Source organism: Vombatus ursinus, unplaced genomic scaffold (assembly GCF_900497805.2).
Source record: "Vombatus ursinus unplaced genomic scaffold, bare-nosed wombat genome assembly UNPS02009835.1, whole genome shotgun sequence".
Lineage (NCBI taxonomy): Eukaryota > Metazoa > Chordata > Mammalia > Diprotodontia > Vombatidae > Vombatus > Vombatus ursinus.
In genome coordinates this window covers 15082224-15108073 of record NW_020949613.1, presented here as the reverse complement: position 1 = coordinate 15108073, position 25850 = coordinate 15082224, and the positions used below count along the sequence as shown (strand labels likewise).

General features: G+C 33.5%; 1 non-coding gene and 1 pseudogene across 1 annotated transcript; both read right to left on the bottom strand.

The window, feature by feature from the left end:
• Positions 1-4075: 4075 nt before the first annotated feature.
• Positions 4076-4585, bottom strand: LOC114036423 (annotated as a pseudogene).
• Positions 4586-24801: 20216 nt separating this feature from the next.
• On the bottom strand, positions 24802-24908 carry LOC114036511. The gene has a single exon (XR_003568335.1). It is a non-coding gene; the product is annotated as a U6 spliceosomal RNA (small nuclear RNA).
• Positions 24909-25850: the final 942 nt, after the last annotated feature.

The following is a 25850-nucleotide window of genomic DNA, read 5'->3' as shown; positions in this document are numbered from 1 at the left end:
CTTTAAAGGCTTTTGTTGCCATTTTTACTTGGAGCAGGAGAATAGGAGACTAAATAAAAAGTTATGGCATTAATCATGTAAGTCATAGTTCAAGTGCAACTCAAAATTTTAAAAATCCCTCATCTATAAAATTACAATGCTATTCTTTTTATTGCAATTTTATAAATATTGTGAACACTGCATGCAATATTCAAAATTTTTGTTCAACCCAATTGTTTTCTTTCCTAGCAATGCATTTGTAAAAGAGCAATATTTTCTAATGTTGTCTTATCTAGGCTGGATTACCTTTTCCTAAGACCCCTCTCATTACAAGTTCAGCTCATGCTTTTTTTCTTAAAAGGTATTGAAATTCTCCTTTAGAGTTGATTTGATTAGGGTACTGATTCAAATTGTAGATGTGTCTTCCTGTTAGCCTGAGTGCAAATGGCCATAGAAGAACTCCCTGTACCTCTCTGACTTTTAATGGAAAATATTAGTGAAGCCAAGATGCTCTGTTTAGCTGAATTGAGGTGTTGCCTTCCTTTAATAACTTTATTAAATCTCTTTTTCATTCTATGGCTAAGTAAGCCACCTTATTTTAACTGTTAGGTGAACTTCTAATAATTCTTTCATTTCAATATCAAGAACAAGTAAATAAAGCTTTATTAAGAGTTTTCAGTATTTCAGACAATATGATAAGTTATGGGAATAGAAAGAAAAGCCTGCAAGTTTAAAATTGAATTGCACATACAGAATTTGAAGTACTCTGTATATAGATGATGATGATAATGGTGATGATAAATAAGGAGGAGAAGAGGAAGAGGAAGAAAAGGAAGAGGAGAATAAAAAGAGGAAGAAGGAGAAGGACAAGAAGGAAAAGAAGTAGAAGAAGAAAGAGAAGTAGTAGTAGTAGTAGTAGTTAGTCTGATAGTCTCATGGCATGGTATATTCTTTATAAATTTAAGTCTAATTTAAATGATCATTGCTTTCTTAGCCTTTATACAATGTTAAAAAAAAGAAAGAGCAAATTCGTTTTAATAAAATCAATGATCCAAGAAATATGGGAATTTGAACATATTTGTAAATGATCATTTGATCAGGGAGAGTGGTGAAGAGAATAACATTCTGAAAGCCACTCTATAACAGGAAAATTTAAAGGAATTAGTGTTTAACCTGGCAAAGTAAAAACTGAAGTCAGACATCTCCTTTTGTTGTGTCATCAAATGTTTTAAGGGATGTCATGTCAAAGAGCAATTGTTCTTCATTAAAAGAGAAAATTGAGGCCAATGAATGGAAGAAATAAGGAAACAGACTCTGACTCTACATAAGGAATAGCAAACAAACAAAACCTTTGCACAATTTTCTAGATTTTTTCAGTAATGTAATAAGTTGCCTTGTCAAGTAGTGAGCTCCTTGCTGATGAATGTATCCAACTTCACTACATTAATCAAGCATTAATTAATCACACAACATTTGTAAGAAAATATGCTAAGTTGTTGGGGATTCAAAGACAAAATAAGAAATACACATGGATCTTAAATTATACTGTTGAATTCAATATTTACTCAGGTTAATACAGGAGGATTTGAAGAAAAAGAAATCTCTAAATAGGCAATAAGGAATGGCTTTAGGAAGTGGCAACTGAGTTGACCTTTGAAGGGACATAAGGATTGTAAGGGGTAGATATGTGAAGGGAGTGGATTCAAGAAATGTGCCTCTGCAAAGGAACAGTGATGGGAAAAGGAGTGTCAAGTTTATTAAAAACAAAACAAAACCAAACCAAAAACAAACAAACAAAAACAAAACAAAACAAGTAAAAAAGTTTGGCTAGAACTTAGAGCATATAAAATTCAATTATACATATACACATATGCACACACATAATATATATATGTATTTATATACACACATATATTGTGTGTTTGTATGTGTATATATGTGCATATATGTGTACATATACATACACACACATACATATATCCAAAACAGATGATACATTATTATTTGCTTGTGTTTCTACAGAATGGATTTCTACAATTTATGTTCTTCTGACTAAGCAATCTCAAAAATCCCTTCAGTCTTTAAGTTTTATGATCCTCTGATACTAAAATGTACAAATGAATATATACACATATACATTTATATATTATATATAGACACATTGACTAATGCACTACTCATAAAAATCAAACTAATATAAATGCATATATGGATGGAACTTTTAAAGGCATATACAAGTCTTATAAATTCTGATTATTTTTACATTCAGTAAACAAAATATATTGTGGCTTTGTCAGAAGAGCTTACATAATATTTTTCTAGTCTTCCAACCTGACAAGCTAAACATTAATGTCAATAAATGTGCTTCTAGCTCCAAATGCTAGATTGTTGTTGATATTTTGTTGTTGTTGTTGATGATGATGATGATGATGATGATGATAATTATTAGTAGTAGCAGCAGCAATTGTAGTAGCACTATTGGTAGTATTAAATACAGCTGAGTCCTGATTAAAGCAAATAATTAATACTCTGAATTATTCCCGTGTGTTCAAATTTACACTATTCAAAATTGTAATTATAGAACATAGAAATTTATTTCCAGACTAATGGAACTATGCAGTATTCACCACACCCACACCCACACACACACACACATGCACACAGAGACATACATAATTTGCTCTCTTGTTCTCGATGGATTTTAGCTCCCAAGTCCAACTCAGTTCCATATAAAAAAACTTGTTTCTTCTAAAATAGAAGCATCTCCTCCTTTTTGTTCATCTATCTCTCTTTCTCTGTCCCTTTCTGTCTCTATTCTTTTCCATCTCTCTCCCTTTTACTCTTCTTTGCCCTACTTCTCTGCACAGTATCTCTGTCTCTCTCTCAGGCTTTTTATCTCTCTGTGTCTCTGCCTTCCTGCCTGCCTGATCTCTGTCTCTGTCTCTCTGTCTCTGTCTCTCTCTGTCTCAGTGTGTGTGTTTTCATGTGTGTGTGTCTGTCTATCTGTCTCTCTTCCCTCCTTCTCTCTCACCTTAAGTAAAGTATAACAAATAGCTGTGGTTTTCTGCAGGACAACAAATAGACTTTATAAATATATTGAAAGGTTGTGAATGAAAGTAAACATTCAGGCAAATTGTGAAAGCATCCTGTGCCCCTCTGGCCTCTTTCCAAGTAGCAAGACAGGTACAAGAATAAAATGGAGACTTAAAGTGAGAAGATAACAGATAGGATTATTTGACTTCTCCCTGGATAGAGGGAGAGAATGAGGAAGAGGGTGTCACAATCTCTTTTCTAAGCTCATGTTTGATAAGCAGTATATCTTTCATCTAGTTCATGTATGTGTTTCTCCCTATAGCTCTGGATCATCATCCTGCTCAAGCTGTTACTATAGTTCTCCCAATGCTTTCAATGATCTTCCTTCTTTTAATCATTTTAGTCCCCTCAACCTCAGGGGTAGAATCAGGAGAAAACCAGTGGAATCTCGGTGAATGCCTATATGTAAAGTGATTCCTCTCCTCCACATATCTATGATCTCTTCAAACATGCCAAATACAGATGATGTTGAAAAAAGAAAAGTGAATCTGAGAAGCCATTTGACCATGCTTTTTAGATAGTAATCAAAGATTTGGATCCAGATCCTCTAACTTCAAATCTAATTCAAAACTTTGTTGACCTTTAGGGTACTGGTTTTCTGAGTAAGAAAATTAAAATCTCTATGCCTCAATTTCCTCCTTTGTGAGTCTAATAATACTTATAATACTTTACATATTTGCAGTGAAGACCAAATATAATTATGTGTATAAAGAATCCTATTAACTGCATAAAGATCATCTATTACTGCTTTGCAACCTCTGCAATATATTTGCAAAATATAAGCTCTTCTGTTTGACATTTAATGTACTTCATGATCTGTCTACAACACATCAGCTTTATTCCCTATTGCATTCTTCAACAGTGGATGTTTTCAAAAGATTTGTTTGGGGAAAATCACTTTAAAATATCTTTATATAATATGGGAAATTCTTAGATTAATTTTCATTGAATGAAGAAGAAAAAATAGAAGGAAGAAAACAAATAAGAGAAGGAGGAAGAAGTTTTAGTATTTTCTAAAATGACTAATTATATACTGGACCAGGCTAATGCTGGTAGCAGATCCAGTGATGAAAACTTACCTATCAAGAGATCCTTCCACTGATTTTGTAATTTTATCTGAGCTCCAGACATCTGAGAAATTTTATTGATTTTGACTCCTTTGACACCCAATTATGCAGCCAGTTAAGTAATTTGGAATGATAAGTTGATGAAAAGTGGTTTGAGCAGAAGGAGTCAAACTTGCACTGAATCTTATGTCATTTTGTGCCATGAGAAAGTGAGACTGATGCATTATCAACTGGTGCAGCTAAGTAATGGCATTCTTTCTTTGAATGGTATAGGCCTCAGAAGTGGTTCAGTCCAGGTCAGGCAAGGGTAGTATGGGGAAAATTGTCACTGCTTGTACTTTACATGTCCTGACCACTTGTAAAGATTACTGGAGAGCTGAACAAAGTCAGGATGGGATGGTAACAGTCTTCAGGGGAGCCTCCAACATGACCATACTGATCTGTCTAACACATTAAATGAAAGGATTCCAGGTTGCCAGTATTTATCCATGGGAAAACTCTGGGACCCCTACTCTGTTCTGATTAATAATTTCTAATCATCCCCTACTCTCAGGGTAAACTCCTGGGATCTCTGCCATGACCAGCAGTTCCTAACTGCCTCTGTTCCTAAAGAGATACCTCTAATGAACTTCTGTAACATTTCCTTTCCTGCAGTTTAGCTATTCTGTTAATTCTATAGATGACCCCAGGTTGGAGTAAGGTCAGTGGCCTGCCTCTGTTGTCTAGAAGTAGCCTACACTGCTCTCACCCTGCAACAAATAACTTGTGAACTGCTATTCCATCTATCTACCTAGCTGCCCCTTTTCTGAATATATTTATATATACTGTTTATAACTCCATTAACTGAACTTCCCTAAGACAGTACATTGTTCAGAATTATAGTTCTTTGACCCTGAATAAATTCCTTATTTTATTTATTAATTACATTGTTGATCTAATCTTTATACAAGCTTGACACCAGCTATAGAGATGACCTTGAATTTGGTAGAATACCCCCTTCCATGTAGACTTGAGCCCTGTACTCTCTTGTTTCCTTGATCTTGCATCCTCCTTTTCCAGTGAGAGTCATACTGCCTAGCAAGAACCACAAACACAAGCCTCAGGGTGCCTGGGAGCCTACTGGCAGCTGTACTACTGGTCAGAGAGTTGTTAAAGTCCTCTCCCAACATGTCAATTATCATACCAAAGACTTTAAAGATGACATTGTTGTTTCCAGCCAGAGTAATTATTCTCACAAGACAATTCCCTTCTGAGATACTGATGCTACTTTCTCTCTCTCTCTCTCTCTCTCTCTCTCTCTCTCTCTCTCTGTCTCTCTCTCTTTTCCTTTCTCTCTTCCCAAATTACATGTAAAAACAATTAAAATTCTTTTTTTTAACTTGAGTCCAAAATTCTCTCCCTGTCTTCCTCCTCTCCCCATCCCTGACATGGTAAGCAAAATAGATTATACATGTGCAGTCATGCAAAACACATTTCCATATTAGTCACGTTTTGAAAGAAAACACATACAAAGAAATCATGATGAAAAACATAAAGTGAAAAATAATACTCTTTGTTCTGCATTCAGCCTCTATCAATTCTTTTTCTAATTCTTTCACGATTTTTCATCATGAGTTCTTTGAAATCATATTGGATCATTGTATTTCTAAGAACAGTTAAGTCATTCACTATTTATCATCATACTATATTGTTGTTACTGTGTATAATGTTTTCCTAGTTCTGTTCGCTTCACTTTGCATTATTTAGTGTAACTCTTTCCAGATTTTCCTGAAATCATCCTTCTCATCATTTCTTAGAGTATAATAGTTTTCCACTATAATCATAATCCACAACTTGTTCAGTTATTCCACAATTGATGGATGTCCCTTCAATTTCCAATTCTTTGCCACCACAAAAAGATCTGCTATAAATATTTTTGTACAAATAGATCCTCCCCCCCCCTTTTTTTTAAAGTATCTGTGGGATATAGACCTAATAGTGATATTGCTGGATCAAAGAGTATGCAGATTTGCAGCCCTTTGGACATAGTTCCAAATTGCTTTCCAGAATGACTGGATCAATTCATAACTGCACCAGTAGTACATCAGTGTCCCAATTTTCCCATATCTTCTCCAATATTTATAATTTTCCTTTTCTGTCATATTAGCCATTCTTAAAGATATGAAGTGGTACTTAGACATGTTTTAATCATCATTTCTCTATTCAATATTGATTTAAAACATTTTTTTCATATTATTATTTGTACTAACACCACTCTCTTCACTCATCTTCTTGACTGATTCTCCTTTCTTTAGTAGCCTGATGGTAAGAGTGACATTTAATCATGTTCAATCACACAGGTGTCCACGTAGGTCACTGTTCTGGGGATTTGGACTTTGTAAAGTGGTTTAGTCTTTGGTCACTGGTGGGAATGGAAACCAGAAACTTCTGCATAAGGAAAGTGAAGGAAAAAGGGAGGGGAGATGGGAAAAGAATGGAGTAGGAGGATGGAAGCAGAACAATAGGAGAGGGAAGCAAGGCAAGAGGCACCCATGGAATGACTGGGGGTGTAGCATGGAGAAGGAAGGAAGGGAGAGGAACCCTGGGGCCAGTAGAAAGGAACCAAGGAATATCTGGGCTGATGTACCAGTTTGGGTACATCATCTGCAAGTGTAATAATACACTTTAAGTGGATGCAAAAAGAAATGAAAAGGGAACTCAAAGACATCTTTAGCCTAAGAGACTGGCTCTAGTTTCTAAATGGATGTGATCAGATCTGTAAATTATTTCTGAAGCCTTGAGTAACATTACAAAAAAGCTTTCAATATTGTCTTTAGGGATAAGACCACACCCAGTAGTAGTTTCTGCATTTCAATAGAAGACAAGCAGAAAATAGTAAAGCAGAGAAAGCAGACCAACAGTTGATATAGGTAACATACAGTTAACATTTCAGCATGCCAAAATATGGCATCAGCAGCTCTCCAGGGAAGCAGCAAGCTACAACTTCTAGAGGAAAGCTGAGATGCAGCCCTAGCTGGCATAATCATGTTCTGTCTTCTACTATGGTAGAAGAAAATTTGTCCCTCTGTTTATCAAATGGGAGGAAGGAAGGATTCCCTTGGTTATTTGCCTATCTATTCTCATTGTTTTGAGAGTTTCTACATATCCATAGCACATGGAACATGACAATCTTCGAAGAATTAGAAGGAAGGAAATTAAATGAGAAAATTATATAGAATATTAGAGTTGGAAAGCTTCTTATTGGTCACTTTGATTAATCGGTACATGAATAAAGTTGCCATATAAAGCCTTCCTCTTGAGTGTCAATTGAGCCTCTGCTTGAAGTGATGGTGAACTCACAAGTTACCAAGAGAGCCCATTACAATTGGGGGCAAGCAGAATAATCTATCTTTCATACAATATTCCTTCAATGCTTCAAGTATAGTATTCCTCCTAATTCTGCTCTTTTTTTCAACTAAACTTTACAAGTTCCTTCAACAGATGGACCTGTGAGATATTTTCTTGACTCTTCGCAAACTTAGTTATCTTCTTCTGGAATCATATTAGTTTATCAACGTCCTTCCTAAAATGTGGTATTCAGAACTAAATGTAATTATCTTTATAAGCATGAATATTATGTTTTTCCTTCTTATCAACATATCTCTCAAGGCATCTAAAGCTAAAAGTAGCTTGTTATCAAATTTATCCAATTTACATTCCATAATGTTAGCTCTTACTTGGACATATTTTTTTCCTTTATTCATGGATCAGATGGGCAAACTATTTCTTGGTCTTCTAATTGGTTTATGATAGAGGGATTAACTGTTTTCTCTTCATATAGGGAAAGTTCGATGAATAAATATATCTGCACATCTAACATCCTTTACTTTAGAAGCATGACTCTCTGTGTTCCAAATAAGACTACAAAGCTGCCAAACACCCCAGACATCTGACATTAAAGTTTCTCAAAATTAACCAGTAGAAACAACTGGAAAAACATGGAGGAAGTTATAGAACAGATTGGGAAATTTAAAAATCTAGTAGAAGATTTGCAAATGAAAAACCAAACAATGTCTTCAATGATCAAGAATCAAGAAAAAAGGATACAAAAAGTGAAAGACCAAAAGAAGGAGCATTCCTTGCTTCATTTTTATATATGAACTATGTCTAACTAGCTGTCATGTTAAACATATGTATTATTCCATGGAAGTTTTTTTTTAAGTTTAATAAAAGAGTCAGAGTTAGAGTCAGCAAAAAAAGAAACATGATCAACCTATATCCTCGATGACATCATTTATCCTTCTTTAGCCTTATGGGATGTAAAATGGATAATTTTGATTACATTAAATTAAAAAGTATTTTATGCAAATAAAACCAATGCAGACAAGATTGTAAGGAAAGTAGAAAACTGGGGAAAATTTACAGAAAATTTCTATGATAAGGGCCTCTTTTCTTAAATATATAGAGAAATGAGTCACATTTATAAGAATGCAAGTCATTCTCCATGAATAGGTAGTTTTCAGATAAGGATGTTAAAGTCATCTCTAATGTAATAACTATATCGCTATTGATTACAGAAATGAAAATTAAAAAAAAAAAACTCTGAGCTACCACCACACACTTACCAGATTGGCTAATATGGTAGAAATGGAGAATGTCAAATGTTGGAGGGGATATGGAAAAATCGGGACACTAACACATTGACAGTGGAGTTATAAACTGTTCAAACCATCTGGAGAGTAATTTGTAACTATTCCCAAGGGGCTATAAAACTGTGAATAGCCTTTGCCACAGAAATACCATTACTAGGTCTATATTACATAGAGATAAAAAAGAAAAGAAAAGAATCTATATGTAGAAAATATTTTAACACCTTTTTTGTGGTGGCAAAGAATTGGAAACTGAGGGGATGTACCTCACTTGGGGAATGGTGAAGAAGTTGTGGTATATGATTATGATGGGATACTATTATGCTATAAGAAATGATGAGCAGGATGCTTTCAGAAAAACCTGGAAAGACTTACATGAACTAATGCAAAGTGAAATGAGCAGAACCTAGATAACCTTGTACACAGTAATAGAAATAAACTATGATGATCAACTGTGAATGATTTAGCTCTGCTTAGCAATATAAAGAGCCAAAAAAATTCTGAAAGACTTATGATGAAAAATGGTATCCACCTCCAGAGAAAGAACTTATGGATTCTGAATGCAGGTAGAAGTATTTAAACATTTTTATTTGCTTCATTCATTCATTCATTTATTTGTTCATGTATTCATTTATTTATTTGTTCACTTACCATTTGTTTTCCCCCACAATATGACTAATATGGAAATATGTTTTGCATGATTTCACATGTATAACCTATATGAAATTGTTTGCTTTCTGAATGAAGAGGCATGGGAAGGAGGGAGAGAATTTAAACTTAAAATTAAAATATTAAAAAAGGAATGTTAACAATTGTTATAACATATAATTGGAAAAATAAAATACTGTTAAAAAATTCAAAAAATCTGAATGATTGTAAGTTTCTTCCAAGATCCTTTATGATATCCTGGGGTTTGATGAAGTGAGACAATCTGATCCTCAGGGAGGGTAATCTGGATCTCACCAGATCCAGGGAATGTGTTAAACTTTGATCCAATAATGAATCACCTTCATCACAATGCTCATAGGTTTGGAATATATGTTGTATGTCTCACCTGAAATTTGTGATCAGAATCTTGTGAACAACATTGTTTCTATTGTTAAAACAAGCATACACATGTGTATGTATACACACATTCTTTTCACACACACACACACACACAAGGAATCTTGAATGGCTTTGCTGTTAATGAGAGACACTTTATTGGAGCAAAAGATATGTTGCTATTCTGAATAAAGGATATTAAAACAAATCAGCAGAAAATTAGCACAGAGACATCATATAGTCTTTACATCTTTCAGACAGTTGTAAAATAGTAAAAGTGTGACCCATTTATATCATTTACGAGAGCCTGCTTATTGCCTACTAATATCCTTTTTAAGGAGGTTCTCAATGTATAGATGAGTCTCATAAAGATTTTATGTAAATGAAAATATGCATATATTTTAACAATGTACTCTGACACCATTGTTTTAACTTAAGAATGTATTTTGGGTGGTCTATGAGTTTAATTTGCCTGTTAGTATTCTAATATGACATCATTTTCTAATTATTAAGTTTTTATAATATTGGGGATGATGAATCATTCCAATATTGATATGCTTCCTAAAAAATGGAATCAGAAATAACAAGGAACAGCTAAATAAAAGAGAACATTATTAAAAAAAATACCCCCAATGGAGGCAAAGAAAAGAAATATCAGCATAAGATTTTGTCATTTGTGCAAATGCGACAAGAATATCATTTCATCAGATGCTTGATAATACAATATTAAAGTATGCATGGTAAGTAATTTAAAAAAAAAACATGAAATAAGAGACCTTTGCACTAACATCAGTTTAAGATAATTAAAAGGGAGAAATTCTATGAAGGAGACAAGAAAAATCATCAAAATTAAATCATCACACATATTGACTCAGCAATTTCAATTTTAAAGGTGAGAAAATGAGGATAGTGAGAATTTTTTTCAGAAAATATGGTTCAAGAAGAAATAGCGAGAAATGCCAAAGAATTGATGATTATTAGTAAGGCAGAAATGGCACCACAGAGAAGAAAGATGGGGGGAAAATAACTAGATCTGACCAAGGTTATACTTCCATGCTCAAGGTGATAAAATTTGAGGACAATAAGGGATTGATTTGAAAGGTATCTAAAAAGGAAATATAACAAAAATTATGATAAAAATTGGTGTCTTAATGCAAAAAAGTGATGGTAAAATTAGGTGATATACATATATGTATAAATATGTGTATACACATATATGCACAATTATATATGTAGTTTTAAATTTTCTAATTTAAATCTTTTAATAATTTGGTTTTGAAAGAGATGACTGAACATATTTAAAGTATTATATATAATACAATAATATAATTTAGTGATTGGCAGTAATTATATATATATGTATACACAAAGATACATATATGCATACACACATATACACAGATATACATATATTTTAGTCATTTTCAGCAGAATTTGGATTGATAAATATTGTTCAATCTTTCCAAATGCAGTTTGAAGATAGGAACTGTTCTTACTATTGACTGTCTATCCTCAGCATGTAGTAGATATAAATTAATTGTGATTGATTAATGGTCTAGTTAATAATGACATAAATATATTAAATTGCTAAATTTGTGTGACCTGGTGGTAGGCGATATGAATTTGCATTGCTGAACTTTACCCCCTTCAGATTTTCAGATTATATTAAGACATAGGGATTAGGAAACTTTTTTCCCTTCAATTTTAATAATTATTTTTCTTGTATTAATTTTGAATGCCCCATTCATTCACTGGCTTTGTTATTTAGTACAGTCCTAATGCAGACTTCTTGAATTCATTTCTCCAATCCTATTTAAAGTCTATTTTATCTTGTCCAGATTGTATTAGCCTTGTTTTGTTTCATTTTCCTTAGGGTTTATAAACTAAAAATTTCCTAAATCCAGAACCATCTTTTAAGAAGAAACTCAGGACATCGCTTTCTTTAGCATATTATTTTATCTTTTGTTTTGTGTGTGGTGTATAACAGATAAAGAAAATGATCTATTCTTTTCTTGTCTAATACAATAATTCTGAATATATATGCATATATATGAGAGAAGTCATTGCATTGAGGAATGACGACCACAGTTTGGAATCAGGAAGGCATGGTTTCAAGTTTCTTTCCTCTAACAAATGCTATTCATTTCATGATGGGCATGTAGGTTAGTCTCTCCATGTCCCACAAAAGCATATGAGATTATACATTTTAGATGTGATGTTGGTGTGCATTGGACAAAGACTCATCTTTCCTCAGATTATATTGTAAATGTGTAATATATGTGTGTATACATATAATATAACATAACATAACATAAGTAACATGTTACATTGTATTGTATTGCATTACATTACATTACATCATATTATATTAATTATATTGTGTCATATTATGTTATGTCATATTGTATCATATTACATCATATTATATTATATCATGCTATATCATATTATGTTATATTATATTATATTCTTATATTCATGTCTTAACTATTGTGCTTCCACATTTTAACTATCCTGCTTCCAGAAAACTTGGGTGATCTCTAGCAAAAGATTAAAAATAATGGCAGGAAAGAAGTATTTTGGAAGGTTATTTACTACTTTTAAAGTTTGTGATATGGTGTAGTCTACATTTTACATGAGAGTGGATGTACTCTTTAACACAGAGTGAATATTGCTAATAGTATTCCTGCTTTTAAATGAATGGACAATCATGAACAAGGATGTAAATAATTATCAGAATAACTGAAGATCAGTTGTGACATAATCTCAAGATATTATCTTAGAGCTCTGAAGGCACTCTTCTTTTATCTTTATTAATTAAAATGAATCTAGAATTTTAATGCTTAATTATTACAAAGCTTATTTCATTTTTAATTTTAGGAGAACTCTAATTATAGTAGTGACTTACTTTCCATATAAAATGCACATTGTGTTTACCATGAAATCAATCTATTGCACTATTTCATTTTTGTTTTCATTATTTTACTTGTACATGAATATGTATGTATGTGCTTTGTACAATATGATATTCATATACTTAACTGTTAATTTGCATTTTTATTTTGAATTGTTCTATGTGATATTCTTAAGAAAATATTCATCTTTTTTTGTTTCACTTTTCAGTTTGTGGCATTCAATGTCATATTAAAGAAGCCGATATAAGATAATTTGGTAAAGTAATCTATATTGATATGAGTCTACCAATTAAAGCAATCAAGCTGTTTTAAAAGAAATAATTCATTGTGTGGGCAGTTAAGAGTTTTGGAGATAAACCAATTTTCACACAGTATTACAAGAACTTATTTAGTACCTATTATATGCCCAGTACTATGCTATTTTTCTGAACTGTAAAGTCAACATTTTTATGTGAAAGCATTTTGGCCACTGTAATCATGATCTAGGTGAAACAGAATTGGAATTGGGTCTATGAGAATCACCCTACTGTGACAGTATGCTAAATTTTTATGATTATAATCAATTTTCTACAGTTAATAAGTCAATTAAAAAAAAAAACCTTCCTGACCACATGAATATTCATAATCAATTTGTCGGACTTGGGTTCTTTCCAGAGATTTTTAAGTTGTTTGTGAAATAGATTTAGCAAAATAAGTAATACTTCTTGTACCCTTTCTTCAATAGTAACAAAGTCTTCTTCCTACCTAGTTTTCAGCTCTTTAAACACTTAGTTGGGTTCCTAGAAGTTTTGAGGAGGGCACATCAAGATAGTTCCAGAGGTGAGTATACATTGTATCAGAAAGTTGAAAGTAATAGAAAAGTGGTCTTCATGGGCTATAGAGAATATGTCACCACATCATCTAAACAGAAGTTATTTTGTTTGTTTTATAAAATCAACAAATCTATGTACTACAGGATACCAGAACTATAAGCTAATTCAAATAAAATATTGATTATATGACTTTTTGTTTTATATTCTGCAACTTGCTTGACTCAATTTTACATTTTCCTAGTTTTTCCTGTCATGTCACAGATGAAAGCAAAATAAAATTTATATATGTTTGTATGTATATGTATATATGTATGTGTGCATATGTATATATATGCATACTCACATATAATGTATATATGCACACATATATGTGTGTATATATATGTGTCTATATCTATATATCTATATCTATATATATGGAGACAGAGAGAGAGAAGGAGGGAGAGAGAAAGAGAGAGAGAAAGAGAGAGACACAGAGAGAGAGAGAGTGAGAGAGAGAGAATTATTATAAATAAGGAAGCTGGGTGACCAGTGGATAGAGTGCTGGACCTGGTGTCAAAAAGACTGATCTTCATGAGTTTAATTCCAGACTCAAACACTTCCTAGCTGTGTGACCCTAGGAGCATCACTTAACCCTGTTTGCCTTAGTTTTCTTATCTGTAAAATGAGCTGGAGAAGGAAATGGCAAACCACTCGAGGATCTTTGCCAAGAAAACCAGAAATAAGTTCATGAAGAGTCAGACGTGATTGAAATGACTCAACAATGAAAATAACAACAACAACAACTATTACTATTATTATTTTATAGGTCCACTTGGAATTTGAGATTGCTGTGATTTCTTGATTAAAAACATTATCCAGAATTTTCAGTTGCTTTCATTTTTCTTAAATTAAAAAAAAATCTTTTTTTAATTTCTTCTGGACATTGTCATCATCCATTTTTTGTCAAAGCCATTATATTCTCTCACTTGAGTCTACAGAGCTGTACATCAGTGTAAGGAGATTTGAAACAAATAAATCTTAGATATGCTGCTTTTGTACAAACATCTTGATAATGACCTGTAGCAAATTGATAATAGAAAATATCTAATATAGATTTCAAGTAATTGTTGAACTAAACTAGTTTTTAACATTTTCCTACATGAGAATCGTATGACTGGAGACAGTCATTTTGTTTACTTTGAAAATATTAGAATTATTATCGAAAGATATTAAAGAAATTTTTAGTCCAAATAGATTTTTACTAGAGTTATTTAAGTAAGACTAAAAATGCAAAATCTTTAGATTTTTAGTAAAGCTTTTATTCTCAAGTAATGCTTGTGTATGGTAAGTGCTGTGTATGGAATTTCATTTGTCTGGTACATGATTTATTAATTTGTATACATAACATATTGATCTATAATAAAAATATTCTGTCTTTGAAATGAACCACATTGGGTTATATGTTTTGTTTAATATTTTGTGGCAGGTCAGTTAACAGAAGAAAAAACACATGTTCATACAACAGCTTGTTTAGCATGAAGTTAATTGATTTGTGTGCATAATTTAATGACTTGCATGCATAGTTTATTGTTTTTATGAGAATTATATTGGCTTGTGTAAATTATATTGGTTTTCTGGTGAAAGAAAATTGATTTGAAGTTAAACTGTAATGAATCTATCCTCTATAATATTTCTCCTCCTATGGAATGTAGAAGTAAAGGGGTCAATGATTAGCCAGCCACATCTTTGTTAAAATTAGTCCATGTACTAGACTAATAGATACTGACACATTATCTCTATCAAATAAAGTAATCCTCCATTTCCCCAAACAGAAAAAAATAGAATTTAACTGCTTCATGGCTTTCTTCCTTTGCTTAAAGTTTTGTCTAGACAAAGATTAGAAATATCCTGGCACTTACAGTCAGTGGGAACAACTATGGAGAATCTCAGGCCAGCTTTGTAACTTCATATCCTAATATTGTTGAGGAAGGGACGGAGGGAGGGAGGGAGAGAGAGGGAGAGGGATAGAGAGAGAATGAGAGAGAGAGGGAGAAAGAGAAAGAGAGAGAGAGAAAAGAGAGAAACACATTGATGAGGGATCAGGGTCCTATAAGTAGAATTTTGATGGTAATAGCCTCTCAGAAATAGTCATTCTCTGTCTCACTCTCTCATTCTCTCTCTTTGTCTCCTCTATGCAACAATAAAGATCAATAAAAAGTTGTTCATTTTCTGCCTCTTTTATTAATTTCTGAATGTTATAAAAATGATAAAGGACAGTTACCTCCTAAAGTCTTTAGTCCAGGGAAGAATGTGTTTTGCTCAGATTTTGGCTCCTGGGTTGTACAATCACCACTGTAGTCTTGAATTATGAAGTGCAATGGTATAGTGGAAAGAGCTCTGTCTTTAGACTCAGAAGATCTAGACTTGAATCATGTTTCTGTCACTTATTACCTATGTGACCTTGAATGAATCTCCTGAGCCTCAGTATCCTAGTCTTTGAAATGAAGGGGCTGGATTAAGACTATTCTCCATTTAAAGCTACTAAATTTTCTCAATTTAAGTGCTTCAAAATAGTCTAATCACAATTAAGAGACTAGCAAAGCCTGGGGTATACAAAAAGATTAAAAAAACAAAAAACCTCCTGTTTTCATCCAAGGAGGTTTTCATCAACTCAAATATGTAACTTCAGTGAGGCATAGCTCTTCCCTCCTTTCCACTTCTAATGCAATTACTAAACTTTAGTTTCTCATGTCCTCATTACTGTACTCTTTTAACATGCTTCATACTCAATTCTGTGTCTCTATTTACTCTCAAATGTGAGAATGTGAATCTGAATCCTGGTTATTTTGCTTACCACATGAGGGAATAATTAAACTCTCCCTCCTCTGTCTCTCTCTCCATATATAGATAGATAGATATAGATATAGTTATGTATAGATGTAGATATATATATATGTATATATGCATATATGTATATATATTTGAGTATTGGCAAAAGCTATTTCTAAGGATTTGTCACCTTGATGATCCAAAGTCTGGTTACCTTTTTCTTCTCTTCTCAGTCTTAGATATTCTGATAAGCTAATGGAGATCCTTTCTAGTCTCCTCATAATATTGATAATTTTCCTCTACATATATTCCAATTTATCATTGCTTTTCTAAAAAAAAATGACATACAGAAACAGTTATAGTACTCCAGTTGTAGTTTTTCTAGTATATAGTGCAATATGGACTCATTTCCATATGGACATTACACTCTTATTAATTCAATCTAAAAATGCATTAGCTTATTTGGTTGCCATTTTATATTATTGACTAATATTGAATTTCCAGTCAAACAAATCTCTCAGGTCTTTTTTCACATAAACCTTTTTCTTAATCACCTCTTCCTCATCCACTGTAGTTATATTTTTTTTTAAACAAAAGACAGCCAATTAATATTTTCTTTGTTATAATTAATTTATTTATTTTTAGTTTTCAACATTCACTTCCACAAGATTTTGAGTTCCAAATTTTCTCCCACTCTCATTCTTCCACTCTTCTATTTCCTCCCCTCTTCTCTTATCTCCTTCCCCTTCTAGTTTCCTGTAGGGCAGGATACATTTCTATACCTGTTGCCTGTCTATCTTATTCCCCAGTTACATATGAAAACAATTTTTAACATTTGTTTTTAAAACTTTGGGGTCCAAATTTTCTCCCTCCCTCCCAACCCACCCTCATTGAGAAGGTGAGCAATTTGATATAGGTTATACATGTGTAGTCATGCAAAACACTTCCATAGTAGTCATGTTGTGGAAAACTAACTATATTTCCCTTCATGCTATCCCATCCCCTCCATTTATTCTATTCTGTCTTTTGACCCTATCCCTCCTCAGAAGTGTTTCCTTCTGATTACCCTGCTCCAATATGCCTTCCCCTCTATCATCCCCCCTCTCTCTTTTACCATTCCCGCATGTTTTCCTGTAGGGTAAGATAGATTTCCATACCCAATTGAGTGTGCATGTTATTCCCTCCTTAAGTCAAACCCAATGAGAACAAGATTCACTCATTCCCCTCATCTTCCCCCACTTCCCCTCCACTGTAAAAGCCTTTTCTGTTTTATGTGAGATAATTTACCCTACTCTACTTCTCCCTTTCTCTTCTCCCAGTAAAATCCTCTCTCACCTCTTAATTTTATTTTTAGATATCACCCCTTCATCTTAAACTCACCCTGTGCCCTATCTATCTATCTATCCATATAATTTTTCCCCTCCAAATGAAAAAGGTCTCATGAGTTACAAATACCATGTTTCCATGAAGGAATGTAAACAGTTCAACTTTAATAAGACACTTGTGGTTTCTCTTTCCTGTTTACTTCTTCATGCTTCTCTTGAGTCTTATATTTGAAAGTCAAATTTTCTATTCAGCTCTGGTCTTTTCATCAAGAATGCTTGAAAGTTCTCTATTTCACTGAATGTCCTTTTTTTCCCTGAAGAATTATACTCAGTTTGGTTGGGTAGGTGATTCTTGGCTGTAATCCTATCTCCTTTGCCTTCCAGAAAATTATGTTCCAAGCCTTCTAGTCCCTTAATGTACAAGCTGCTAAATTCTGTGTTATCCTGATTGTGTTTCCACAATACTTGAATTGTTTTTTTTTTTGACTACTTTGCAATATTTTCTCTTTCACCTGAGAATTCTGAAATTTTGCTACAATATTCCTAGGAGTTTTTGTTTAGGGATCTCTTTCAGGAGGTGATCAGTGGATACTTTCTATTTCTATTTTACCTTCTGGCTCTAGAATATCAGGGCAGTTTTGCTTGATAATTTCTTGAAAGATGATGTCTAGGCTCTTTTTTTTTGATCATGGCTTTTAGATAGTTCAATAATTTTTAAATTATCTCTCCTGGATTTATTTTCCAGGTTAGTCATTTTTACAATGAGATACTTCACATTGTCTTCTTTTTTTTCATTCTTTTGGTTTTGTTTTACAATGCCTTGATTTCTTATAGTCACTAGCTTCCATTTGCTCCATTCTAATTTTTAAGTAAGTTTTTTCTTCAGTGAGCTTTTTCACTTCCTTTTCTGTTTGATCAATTTTGCTTTTGAAGGTATTCTTCTCCTCATTGACTTTTTGGACCTCTTTTGCCATTTGGGTTAGTCTATTTTTTAAGGTATTATTTTCTTCAATATTTTTTTGATCTCCTTTAGCAAGCTGTTTACTTGTTTTTCTTGCATCACTCTCATTTCTCTTTGCAGTTTTTCCTCTACTTCTCTTACCTGCTTCTCAAAATTCTTTTTGAGAGGTAGCTAGGTGGTGCAGTGAATAAAGCACAAGCCCTGAAGACAGGAAGATCTGAGTTCAAATCTGGCCTCAGATCAAACACTTTACACTTACTAGCTGTGTGACCCTGGGCAAGTCACTTAACCCCAATTGCCAAATAGAAAAATTAAAAATTCTTTTTGAGCTCTTCCATGGCTTGGGATTGATTCATATTTTTCTTGAAGGCTTTGGGTGTAGGAGCTTTGACTTCGTTATCTTCTTCTGGTTATATGTTTTGATCTTCTTTGTTACCAAAGAAAGATTTTATGGTTTGACTTTTTTTGGACCTTTGTTTGCTCATTTTCCCAGTGAATTACTTGAATTGTAAACGTTTTGTTAAGGTAGGGATCTACTTCAAGTGTGTAGAATGTACTGTCCCAATCTTTGGGAGTTTGTGCAACTGTTTTCAGAGATACTTCTAGGGACATCTAAATTTTCAGTTCTTGCAAGGTGCTACAATCAAGGGTGAGATGTTTACTTCTTTTCTGGTCTGTTTCCTGTTTTATGAGTGACCATAAGCACTCTTTTCTTCCTTGGAACTGTGAGTAGGATTCTCTTTCCACTGCCACTACAAGCTCCACCATGCCAGCACTCCTCCTCACCCCAGGACTGCCACCCAGAACTGTGACCCAGATCCAAGCACAGGCAAAACAAGAGAATCCTGCCTGAGTGCCAAGAAAGAGATCCCTGCAATCCCCCTCTGATCAGCCACTTGATTCCCCCTCAGTCTGTGTGTCAAGAGTTCTGGAAACAGCCATTGCCCCATTGCTGCACTGGGACTGGGGCTAACACTAAGCTTCTCTCTCAACATGGTCACAGACCTTTCCTACTGACCTTCTAAGCTGTCTTTTGCATTTGTGGGTTCAAAAGTCTGGAAACCACCATAGTTGCCTGTGATTCAGTCTTCTGGGGCCTTCTCCAGGTTCACTGAGGCCTGTTTTGTCTGTGCGCCCAAGCTAAACTGTATTCTTCTCCCTGCCCAGCACGATAGACTTTTCTGATTAACCATCCAGGTTGTCATGGGCTGGAAATTTTTTCACTCTGTTTTTTTGTGCATTATTCTGCTCTAAAATTTGTTTAGAGCCATTTTTTACAGGTCTTAGAGGGGTTCGGGGGGGAGCTCAAGCAAGTGACTGCTTTTATTCCACCATCTTGGCTCCACCTCACAAATAATATTTTTTATTGTCTATTGTCACTAATACTCCTATTACTAATAGTAAATAGTATTTTAAAATTTCCGAAGAACACTGTTCTCCCCTTTAATTTGTTTTAAAAAAGAAAGATAAAAAGGAAAGTCTTAGTTTAGGAGGGTCCAGGGTCCTTGAAAAAGAATGAGGAAGAATGTTACTGCTGTTATTCAAAGTAGACATCCTAAAAATGGTATCACCAAATTATATGAAAAAAATATGTCATCATCATCATCATCACCATCATTATTATTAAATATACCAATTATATGTTTATATATTTATGTAATTTATTATATACTGATATTCAGCATATATTATAATATAATACATTATATATTTATATACAATTATATTATTATTATTAAATTATTACATGCAGAACGAATAACTGAAATTCAATTAATCTTTTGATGGATTCATAGTTGTGTAGTCATCTTTCAGTCAAGTCTGATGCTTCATGACCTCATTTGGGGTTTTCTTCATAAAAATACTTAAGTGGTTTTTCATTTCCTTCAGCAGCTAATTTTGCAGATGAGGACTAGAGGCAAAGTCAAATGACTTGCCCCAGGTCACACAATTAGTAAGTGTCTGAGGCATGATTTGAATTCATGAAGATCAGTCTTCTTGATTTCAGGTCCAGCCCTCTATCCATTCTGCTTCCTAACTGTACTCTGAATTCATTAGAGGTACATCAACTGATTTTCTAAACAAAAAGATTTCAGTGATGACAAATCAGACTTAAGTTAGTTCTTTTTCTTGATTCAGAGATTATAGTATATGAAGTATATGAAAATATACATAGTATACTTTTTTACTTTTCCCCCACTTTCAAATATTCATTCCACAGCAATTGAATGTGAATGAATTAATATTTGCTTACTCTATCTACTTTAAGACTGAGAAGCCATACTTATCAATTCAGATTATTCTGACCAATTTTTTTTCAACCTGCAAGGCCTTTACTTTTGTCACATATTAATTAAATATATTCTATTGTGAACATAGCACCGATAATTTGCATTTAGGAGATTTATTGTTCTTATAAGTTTAATCTAAAATGTCAGTTTATTTACTTGGTACTCAATGTGGTTTAGAGCAACCAATATTTACTTAGACAACATGTAATAAAATACTAAATAATCTACAAGTGATCCACTCTCAGTTATTGTTACTTTTTTAATGAATGAAAAGTCCTGTCAAGTTGCATAGCATGTTGAGCTCATGTTTATGTTTTATGTCAAGGTCAATAATTCTCAGGTCATTAAAAATATGTCTTTGAATGATTTTTTAATTTAATGTTTATATTTAGTTATGTATTTATGCAATTTCCAGTGTGAATATATCCTTAAAAGTGTAAAACTGATTATTTAAGTGACATAAATAAATATGAAATGTACAGAAACCTGTGAGTGAAAGGTTTATATTATCTTAGAACAGATTTTCAACATTGATCTTATGTGATTTTCTTTTGTGTTAAGTATTCTGAATCATATTCACTTTAAATGTCAATAGAAAAAAGCTTGGAGATATAATAAATGCTCACAGAAAAAAGTTTAAAGATTTAATAAATAGTCAAATAAAATAAATAACATAGAAGATGTAAACAGAGATTAGCAAGAAAAGGACACAAAATTTGCCTTTCTCTCACCATGTACAGAAAGAAACTGAGTTTTGTGCTTCCTAATTCCTAATTTAATTCCTTTTTCCTCCAAAGACTTTAGGGGATAAAATAAATTTGTGCTACTTTCATGTTGTCTCTAATAGTAATAGAGAATCATATAACTACTTTCTACCCCAACTCAGCTTAGAGAATAACAAATGTGACAATAGCAATAGAATACAGAATCATAAATGATCTAAATGCTTCATTTTCTTAGGCAATGAGGTAGCTCAGAGGACAGAGTTGTTATATCTGGAATCAAGAAGAACTGTGTTTAAATATGGCCTCAGATACATATTAGCTTTGTGGCCCTGGGTCAATCACTTAAACTCTGTCTACCTATGTTTCCATATTTATAAAATGAGCTTAATAACAGCCCCTACATCCAAACCTTATCGGGATAAAATAAAATAGTATTTGTAAAGCAATTTGGAAATCTTAAACTAAAATATAAATTCTATTAATTTCTAATCTGAGATGTTAAAGGGCCTGGTTGTCCAGGAAATGAACATTAAAGGTTAAAACTTGAGGCTTTTTTTTTAGCAATCCATTATGCATCTGCCATCCATAAATTAATATAGCCTTTATAAACCTATTTACGTTTATAGCCTTCACTACCTCTTGAAATAAAGTGTCATAAGTTTACTACATGTTGTAAAGCCACATATTCATGTGTTTATTTCTTAGCAGCATCATCACCAAGTGGACACACAAAAAAAAGTGAATACACCCTTAAACCCAGACAACAAAGAAAAATACACAGACAAATAGAATTGAATAATTGAATTTAAGCAGAAAAGGAGAGGGGATGAGCTACTTCAGATGCAATAGCAAGAACATGAAATAGAAACAAAACTGAGTAGAGAAGTGATCAGCATATCACAAGGGCCTAAAAATTATGTGAATTGTAAAAACATTCAAATAGAAAGGTAGTGAAAAGAAAGAAATGGAAAGAGGAAATGAGAGGTTAGTAGCTTAAAACTGTATTAAGATTGAGGGAAGAATTTTGTGGTCGTTGTCATTGTTTGTTTATGTCTTAATTTTCATTTTTTTTTTCTTATTTTTAGTTTGGTTTCCTTTGTCTGGCTCCAGTCCAAACTATGATAAAAGCAGGAGGACAATGAAGGTCTTCTATATTCACATAGATGTCTGAAATATCTGAAAGGTATGACCTAGAATGGAACTATCACCTCTGGATTGAAAGAGAGAAACACAATGTAATAAATCCATTTAGTGACACCAACAGGAAACTCTGCAAAAGGAAAGATTGAATTTAGAATACTTGCACCTCAAGATATTCTACACCTTGAGGGAAAAGTAGTCAGTGCCCATTGAGCCCATCTGGGTATCCTGTCTTTTCTCTACACTTATTCATGTTCCACTGAATGGTAGCTAAGTAAGTACTCTGCAGGAAGAATAGGAGAAAGCCCATTAAGTATTTACCATGTTCATTTTCCTCATCTTTCACAGAAATTATTTTATTATGTCTTGTCATAATAAACCTCATAGAAGACTATTAATCAGTTTTTGCATGTAGCAAATTAAATGAAGGTTAAAGGTGAAAGGATTATTTTTCCACAGAGGTTTGATTCATACAGACCATTCATCTCTGCTGCTTTAGAAACTGCATATAACTTTAAACAATCAATTTATGTAATGAAGAATAGTTCTGTTTCCTAAAATTATATCAATTTGAAAAGTTGAAAATCAATCTACTAAGGAAACAAGAATGACAAATGAGCAGATGAGTAATCTAAATGATAAAAATAGCATTATATTTTCTCTATTGGGCATTCATGTAAACATGTTCAATGAATTATTAACCAAAAAAAAGAAAGCTACAAAGAAGAATAAATTAAATTCACATTTATATTAAAATGTCATTGTGTTTGATAGCATTTTTATCTTTCATTAATTAAACATTATTTGCTGGGTTTGAAATGCCAGAAAATAAAATATTACATTCTTCAAGGTTAAAACTATAACAGCCTTTAAGTTTCATGAAATCCAGGCCCTGACTACTGCACTTTTGTCTTACCTTGTCTGGTCCCAGGAATACCTTGGTACTTCCCAGGCAGCTTTAATCCATGCATTTCAGCCTCTTCCTTAGAGGCAGTTTGCAACACTGTAGATGGAGTGCTGGGCCAGGAGTCAGGAAGACCTGAGTTCAAATCTGTTCTCAAAGATTTTCTAGCTGTATGATCCAGGAAAAGTCACTTGACCTCTTTTTGTCTCAGTTTCCTCAACTGTAAATGAATATAAGAATCACATATACCTTCCAGCGGTGTTGTTAGGAACAAATAAAATAATTATAAAAAGGATTCAGCACAATGCCTGACACATAGTAGATGCTATAAAAATATTTATTGCCTGTTTCTTTCTCTTTCTCCCCTTTAAACAAAATTCAAATTTGGCACTTAGGGATCTGATTGATGAACTTTAATTTTATCTAGCCTGGGCCCAGGTCTACCACATGATTTCTTAATCATTTCCAAGCCGTGTTACTGTGAACATACTCTCAACTACCATTTCTGACTCTGGATTTTCTACATATGCTGTCTTCCCATTTGAGAATTTAAGTTTCTTTGGGGCAGGAACCATTGTACTTGCTTGTATTTTTATCCCCAACAATTAATGAATCTCTTGACATATTCTAAGTATTTTTTTAAATCTGTATACCCATATGTTCATAGCTATATATGAACATATCGCATTTATATAGATAGCAACTTAAAATCTAAGAAACGCTTTTCTTAAAATAATAGTGTGAGGTTGGTCAGGTCTGTTTTGTAGATGAAAACATAAACTCAAAGGTTTTAAGTAACTTATCCATGAAGAAACCATAAACTTATATTATATTCTTTTGGTTTAATTTTAACTTAAATGTTAAATTTGACAAGATAGTCACCCTTGTCTTACCCCTTCTGCCTTCTATTTGACTTTTTTCTTTTTGTGTATGTGTATATTAATGCTGAAGTAAAAACCACATTCTGCAATATGCACCTTTTGTTTTGTTTTCTTCTGTTCAGTTTAAGATACTTCATTGATATTCTCTGTCTCTCTATCTCTCTGTGTGTGTCTCTCTCTGTCTTTCTGTCTTTTTCTGCCTCTGCTTCTCTCTACCCCCACAATAAAAAAATACGGATGACTGTGATTTTGTGTGTCATACTTGTGCACAAACTAGGCTAATCTTTTCTGTATTGCTCTTCTTTTAACTTATGGGTTAGCAAAGAGAACACCCAGTCTACTCTTGTAACTACATTTCTTGTGTGCTATGTTTAGAGAATATGCTATGAATACAGCATGCAATTTTTTTTATATTTTTATTTTGGCGTGGAGTCAAGATGGCAGAGGGAAAGCAGTGACTTGCTAGAGCTCTCTCCCAAACCCCTCCAAATACCTGCAAAAAATGGCTCTAAACAAATTCTAGAGCAGCAGAACCCCCCAAAAAAATAGAGTAAAACAAATTTCCAGCCCAAGACAACCTGGATGACTGATCGGAAAGGTATATAACGCCAGGCTGGGAGAGGAGCACAGTTCGGCATGGGTGTGCACACTGCAGCGAGCCTGGAGCAGGCCTCAAAGGACTGAATCGCGGGCAGCTGTGGCACTTTCCAGACTTCTCAACCAACAAACACCAAAGACAACTTAGATCAGTGGGAAAAGTATGCTACTGCTGTGAGAGAAGAAGCTAGATCTCAGCCTCCTTGAGGGCAGTGGCTGGCTTCTGAGCTTCTGGCCCACAGAGTGAGGGGGAATCGAGTGGTTGATCAGAGGGAGATTGCAAGTATCTCTTTGCCAGGGCTGAGGTAGGAATCTCTTGCTCTGCCCTTGCTTGGATCTGGGTCACAGTTCTGAGGGGTGGTTCTGGGGTGAGGAGCTGGTGGAGCTTGTTGTGGCAGTGGAGAGGAAACACCTAGCCCCTTATCATAGCACATTGGAAGAACTGACGCTTTTCAGGTCCCTAAAAGTATCTCTGAAAATGGCTGTACAAACCCCCAAAGCTTGGGACAGCACATTCTCCACATTGGAAACAGACTTTTACCTTAACAAAGAGTTTAAAACTCAAGTAATTGGTTGGGATCATGAGCAAGCAGCGCAAAAAGAGTTAGACTACATTATCTTACTTTAGTGACAAAGAAGATCAAAACATACAACCAGAAGAAGACAACAAAGTCATA